The following is a 7,145-nucleotide window of genomic DNA, read 5'->3' on the forward strand; positions in this document are numbered from 1 at the left end:
GCCGTGCACCTACCTGCGCCGTGGTGCCCGCTGCCCGCGTCGCACGTTGCGGCCTCACGGCCCCGCCCGGGTTCGCCCCCGCTCCGGCCCCTTGCCCCGCCAGCCGCGTTGGGCTCACTGCGCTGGCCGCCCGCACCCGCGTCCCCTCGTTCGGGCGGTTACGCCTGCCCAGATGCGCCCCTGCGCCCGATCCGCTAAGGCCCCCGGGGCCAATGACAAGTGGGCCCCTGCCCAGAATGTTTTAATAAAAAAATATAATAATAATAATAATAAATAAATTAGTTAATTAATTAACTAAATTAATTAAGTTAATTAATCCTACTTAATTAGTCTAAATTGACATGTTAGTCTAACTAAGCAGTAATTAGTTAACCTAACCCTAATTAACTAAATAGTGTATGACAGGTGGGTCCTACTGGGCCCACGTGTCAGTTTGACTTAGTCAATCCCTATTGACTGCTGATGTCAACATGACATCATGTTGATGTCATTAATCCAATTTCGAATTAAATTAAATGATTAATTAAATTCCAAAAATTAGTAAATCTTTAGAAAACCATATCTTTTAATCCGTAACTCGGATTAAATTATTTTCAACATGAAAGTTGCTCGGAACGACGAGACCAATCCGGTTACGTAGTCCGTTCGCCTGCCACACATCCCTAGCATAGCAAACCTGCAACATTTCACCTCCGGTTCATCTGTCCGAAAACGCGAAACACCGGGAATACTTTCCCGGATGTTTCCTCCCTTCGTCGGTATCACCTCCTACCGCGTTAGGGCACAGCTAGCACCGCACGTTGTCTTGTCATGCACTGTCATGCTTATGTTTGCATTATATTTATTGTTTCTTCCCCCTCTTCTCTCGTTAGACACCGAGACCGATGCCGCTGCTACCCAGTACGACTATGGTGTTGACGACCCCTCCTTCTCGGCTGAGCTTCCAGGCAAGCCCCCCTTGATCACCAGATATCGCCTATTCTTCTCTATACTGCTTGCAATAGAGTAGTGTAGCATGTTAATGTTCGGTTACTCCTATTCTGTTGCATAGCCTGTCATTGTTGCTACAGTCATTGATACCTTACCCGCAATCCTAAATGCTTAGTATAGGATGCTAGTTTATCATCATTGGCCCTACATTCTTGTCAGTCTGCCTTGCTATACTATTGGGTCGTGATCACTCGGGAGGTGATCGCGGGTATATACTATACATATATACATACTACAGATGGTGACTAAAGTCGGGTCGGCTCGAGGAGTACCCGCGAGTGATTCACGGATTGGGGGTTGAAAGGACCTTTGTCCCAATGACCCTCTGTGTGGATCTTTGTGGCGGAGCGACAGGGCAGGTTGAGACCACCTAGGAGACAAGTGGGCCTGGCCCTGGTCGGCGTCCGCGGTTATTTCATAATAACACGCTTAACGAGATCTTGGTATTTGATCTGAGTCTAGCCACTGGCCTATACGCACTAACCAACTACGCGGGAAAGATATGGGCACTCGACGTCGTGGTATCAGCCGAAGCCTTCGTGACGTCAGCGACTGAGCGGCACGCGCCAGATTGGACTGTGTAACATGACTTCCTTTGTAATGGAGGTTGCTAGGTCTGCTTCCGGCCGCCCTCGCAACGTGCAGGTGTGCAATGGGCGATGGGCCCAGACCCCTGCGCGTATAGGATTTAGACCGGCGTGCTGACCTCTCTGTTGTGCCTAGGTGGGGCTGCGACGTGTTGATCTTCTGAGGCCGGGCATGACCCAGGAAAGTGTGTCCGGCCAAATGGGATCGAGCGTGTTGGGTTATGTGGTGCACCCCTGGAGGGAAGTTTATCTATTCGAATAGCCGTGTCCCTCGGTAAAAGGACGACCCGGAGTTGTACCTTGACCTTATGACAACTAGAACCGGATACTTAATAAAACACACCCATACAACTCGGTGATTGCTTTTCCACAGGGGGGCGAGGGGAGGATTGTCGGGTAGGATTATGCTATGCGATGCTACTTGGAGGACTTCACTCTACTCTCTTCTACATGCTGCAAGACGGAGGCTCCCAGAAGCGTAGTCTTCGATAGGACTAGCTATCCCCCTCTTATTCTGGCATTCTGCAGTTTAGTCCACTCATATTGCCTCCTTACACATATACCCATGCATATGTAGTGTAGCTCCTTGCTTGCGAGTACTTTGGATGAGTACTCACAGTTGCTTTGCTCCCTCTTTTCCCCTGTTTTCCTCTTCTTCTCGGTTGCCGCAACCAGACGTTGGAGCCCAGGAGCTTGACGCCACCTCGACGATGACTCCTACTACACCGGAGGTGTCTACTACTATGTACAGGCCGCTGACGACGACCAGGAGTAGTTTAGGAGGATCCCAGGCAGGAGGCCTGCGCCTCTTTCGATCTGTATCCCAGTTTGTGTTGGCCTTCTTAAGGCAAACTTGTTTAACTTATGTCTATACTCAGATATTGTTGCTTCCGCAGACTCATCTATGATCGAGCAATTGTATTCGAGCCCTCGAGGCCCCTGGCTTGTATTATGATGCTTGTATGACTTATTTTATTTTAGAGTTGATATCTTCCCGTGAGTCCCTGATCTTGATCGTACACGTTTGCGTGTATGATTAGTGTACGATTGAATCGGGGGCGTCACAATTATCAACTCTCAAAATAATATAAGTGGAGAATGAGAGTGCAAATATTTTTTCAAAATATAATCACCACCATGCTCTAAAAGATATAAGTGAAGCACTCGAGCAACAGCCTAGCTCAAAAGATATAAGTGAAGCACATAGAGTACTCTATCAAAACACAAAAAATGTATGTGTCCCTCTCAAATAGGTGTGTCCAGAAAATTCAATTGTGACAAACTAAAAGGCACAAAAGCAAAGACTCATATAATACACGACACTCCAAGCAAACCTCATATCATGTGATGAATAAAAATATAGTTCCAAGTAATATTACCGATAGTTGGTAGAAGAAAGAGGGGATGCCTTCCGGGGCATCCCCAAGCTTAGATGCTTGGGAGTCTTTGAATATTACCTTGGGGTGCCTTGGTCATCCTCAAGCTTAGGCTCTTGCCACTTCTTATTCCTTAATCCAGTGTGATCTCACTCAAAACTTAAAAAATTCAGCACACAAAACTCAACAAAACCTTCGTGAGATCCATTAGTATAACAAAGAAAATCACCACTTTTAGTACTGTTGTAAACCCTTTAATATTTTATTATTGCATTATACCTATTGTATTCTAACTTCACCATGGTGATCCATAGATTCATAGATTCATCAAAACAACACAACAAAAACAGAATCTATCAAAAACAAAACAATCTGCAATAATTTGAATACCGATCATACTTTTGCAACTCTAAAAAATCTGAAAAATTAGGAAAATGTGGGAAATTTGCATGTCATTCATTTGTAAAAAAATCAAATCAAAAGCACGTTCTAGTGATTATAAACAATTCTTCTACTATTTTTTCACAGAATCAAATCAACTATCATCCAAATCATCCCAAAGGCTTTACTTGGCACAAACACAAATTTAAATACAAAAACACAACCGTAACAGTAGCATAATTGTGTGCACACCAAAAAATAGTAAAATAAATAAGGAAAATAAGACAACTATTGGATTTCCTCCCAACTAGCGGTATTGTTTTACGCCCCTCGCTAGGCGTAATTCATAGTTTCAAGTGTTGTCATATTTCTTCTTTTTATCTAAAGATGTGTTAGATAATATGGAACACATCATCTTTAGAATTTTTGCATCACTAAGGATGTGTTTGGTTGAGGAACCAAATGGAATGGAATGGAACCATTCCATTCTAGTGGAATGGGTCGATTCCAGTCATGTGTTTGGTTGGAGTCAAAAGATGGAACAAAATGGTTTTGTTCGTGCGTTTGGTTGAAGAAATGGAATCAGTAAATTTGTCAATGCTTCAGCGCATAAACACTATGACACTATACATAAACTGGATGACAACTAAATTCTTCCCCTCTAAATTTTGAAATGTCACAAACATGAACTGAATGACAAAAAAATGACAGTCACAAGCATGAACTGAATGGCAAAAAATTGACAGCCACACGCATGAACTGAATGACAAAAAATTGACAGTCACAAGCACGAACTATGCATAAACTGAATGTATGGATCTAAAGTTTGGACCACCAAGATAGTATTGCATCGCCCAACATAGCATCACAAACAATTTGGAACATGTCGAACTGTCTGCGAAATTGGATGCCGCCCAGCAGGTCAGTCCACCGCTGGTAAGAACCAACCATGACCAGGTGCTTCCCCTTTCACTGCCGCTTGAGGCGATCCTGGTTCTCTCACAAAATAGAGATTACATGATGAACATGATAGGTAGCATTCCACATCAAAAATTCAGTTTTTATCATTAACCTACTCGAGGACGAGCATGAATTAAGCATGGGGATGCTTGATACATCTCCAACATATCTATAATTTTTTATTGTTCCATGCTATTATAGTATCAATCTTGGATGTTTATTATGCAAATATATATCATTTTTGGGACTAAACTATTAACCTAGTGCCCAGTGCCAGTTGTTGTTTTTTTGCTTGTTTTTGATTTTCCAGAATATCAGTACCAAACATAGTCCAATTGCCACGAAAGTTTTTGGAGATTTTTTTTTTGGACAAAAGAGACCGTCGGAAGCTTCGGGGGAGGGCCAGAAGATGAATGAGTGGTCCATAAGGCACCAGGGTGTGCCCTACTATGTTGTTGGCCCACATTTAGCTATTTGACCTAATTCCACCTCCATAAATTCTCTAAAATCAAGAAACCAACAAAGAGATAGCCAAAACCCTTTTTCCACTACCGCAAGTTCATATTCTTGAGAGATCCCCTCTGGGTCCTTTTCTGACACTTTGCTGAAGTGGCATGCAACCACGGAGGGGCTCTACATCACCTTGCTGCCTCTCCGATGATGTGTGAGTAGTTTACCACAAACCTACAGGTCCATAGCTAGTAGCTAGATGGAATCTTCTCTCTCTTTGATCTTCAATACACTATTCTCCTTGATGTTCTTGGAGATCTATTCGATATAATCCTTTTTGCGGTGTGTTTGTTGGGATCCGATGAATTGTGATTTTATGATCAGATTATCTATGAATATTAGAGTCTTCTCTGAACTCTTTTATGCGTGATTATTATAGCTTTGTATTTCTCTCCGATGTATTGATTTGGTTTGGCCAACTAGATTGATTTTTCTTACAATGGGAGAGGTGCTTTGTGAAGGGTTCGATCTTGAAGTGCTCAATCCCGGTAACAGAAAGGAACATGACACATATTTGTATCATTGGTGTTAAGGATAAAAAAGATTGGGTTTATTCATGCATGATTTTACTTTGTCTACATCATGACATCTTGCTTAAGGTGTTACTCCGTTCTTTATGAACTTAATAATCTAGATGCATGCTGGATAGCGGTCAATGTGTGGATTAATAGTAGTAGATGCAGGCAGGAGTCGGTCTACTTTTCTCAGACGTGATGCCTATATACATGATCATTCCCTTAGATATCATTAGGATTATTGGCTTTTCTATCAATTGCCGAATAGTAATTTGTTTACCCACGTATGTTATTTTCAAGAGAGAAGCCTCTAATGAAAACTATGGCCCCGGGGTCTATTAAAATCATATATAAAAACCCCAAAATAACTTGCTGCAATTTTATTTCCTTTATTCTATTTATCTATTTATCACTACAAGATCTAATATTTGCAATTAACCGCCACAGGATTGACAACCCCTTGTTTGTATTGGGTGCAAGTATTTGTTATTTTGTGTGTAGGTACTGTTAAAGAGTGGTTGCGTGGTTCTCCCACTAGATTGATAACCTTGGTTTCTAACCGAGGGAAATACTTATCTCTAATGTACTACATCATCCTCTCCTCTTTGGGGAAACCCCAACGCAGCTCACAAGTAGCAGAGATATATTCGATGTAATTCTGGCGGTATGTTTGTTGGGATCTGATGAATTGTGGGTTTATGATTAGATTATTCATTGAAAGAATATGAGCCTTTTCTGAGATTTATTACGTGTGATAGCCTTGTATTTCTCCCCCAACTATCTATCTCCTTTTTCCAATTAGATCCATTTATCTTCAGTGGGGGAGTTGCTTGGTAGTACGTTCAATCTTGTAGTGTCCTTACTCTGTGATAGGAGGAGTCGCAAGACACGTACTATATTGTTGCTAGTAAGGGTAAAACAAGGGAGTTTGAACATATTAATTGGTCTTATTGTGTCTACATTATGTCATCATGCTCCAATCAATACTCTGTTTGTTATAAACTTAATACCTTAAGATGCATGCTGGATAGCAGTCGAGGGGTGGCGTAATATTAGTAGCTGCGGATGGATTTCAGTCTACTTGTCACATATGTAATGCCTATATATTGATCATGCCATGAAGAATCATCATAACTACATGCTATTTTATGAACTGCCCAATAGTAATTTTTTTACCCGATGTTGCCCTACTTATGAAAGAGATGCCTCTAGTGAACCTATGGCCCCTGGGTCCATTCAATTTATATTTACTAAAACCCTAATAATACTTGCTTCAGTTTATTTCCTTTTTATTTTTATTTTATTTTATCTATCTATCACTACCATATTTAATCCTTGAAATTGGCGAGAACAAGGGGATTGACAACCCTTTAGCTGTTGTTGGGTGCAAGCATTTGCTTTGTGTGGTCGAGGGGTGGAGTAGTAGTAGATGCAGATGGATGTCGATCTACCTGTGTTGGACGTAATGCCTATATATTGATCGTGCCATGAATAATGTCCTAAATATGCGCTTTTATATCAATTGCACAATAGTAATTTTTTACCCATTGTTACTACGCTCATGAGAGACATGCCTCTAGTGAAAGCTATGGCCCCCAGGTCCATTCACTTCATATTACTAAAACCCTAAATACCTTGATGCAATTTATTATCTTTTATTTTTGTTTTGCAATTTATCTATCTAACACTATTGGAATTAATCCTTGTAATTAACGAGTACAAGGGGACTGACAACCCTCTTGCTCGCATCGGGTGCAAGTATTTGTTTTATGCGTGTGCATGTACTGCTTACATTTGTTTGCGTGAGTCTCCTACTAGTTTGATAA

The sequence above is a fragment of the Triticum dicoccoides genome, chromosome 3B, assembly GCF_002162155.2.
Source record: "Triticum dicoccoides isolate Atlit2015 ecotype Zavitan chromosome 3B, WEW_v2.0, whole genome shotgun sequence".
NCBI classification, from domain to species: Eukaryota; Viridiplantae; Streptophyta; class Magnoliopsida; order Poales; family Poaceae; genus Triticum; species Triticum dicoccoides.